Raw genomic sequence first — 267 nt, 5'->3', positions numbered from 1 at the left:
GGGGCTGATCCCATTGAGGGTAAGGAACAGGGGCTGATCCCATTGAGGGTAAGGAATGGGGCTGATCCCATTGAGGGTAAGGAACAGGGCTGATCCCATTGAGGGTAAGGAAAGAACGGGGCTGATCCCATTGAGGGTAAGGAACAGGGGCTGATCCCATTGAGGGTAAGGAAAGAACGGGGCTGAGACCATTGAGGGTAAGGAATGGGGCTGATCCCACTGAGGGTAAGGAACAGGGGCTGATCCCATTGAGGGTAAGGAACAGGG

At 55.1% G+C, this 267-nt stretch overlaps 1 protein-coding gene across 1 annotated transcript in view; it reads left to right on the top strand.

Annotated features, from left to right (window-relative positions):
* Positions 1-267, top strand: part of BOLA3 (bolA family member 3) — a 2,659-nt gene that overhangs the window by 1,318 nt on the left and 1,074 nt on the right. The window lies entirely within an intron of this gene.

The sequence above is a fragment of the Coturnix japonica genome, chromosome 22, assembly GCF_001577835.2.
Source record: "Coturnix japonica isolate 7356 chromosome 22, Coturnix japonica 2.1, whole genome shotgun sequence".
NCBI lineage: Eukaryota > Metazoa > Chordata > Aves > Galliformes > Phasianidae > Coturnix > Coturnix japonica.
This window is presented reverse-complemented; position numbering and strand designations above follow the sequence as displayed.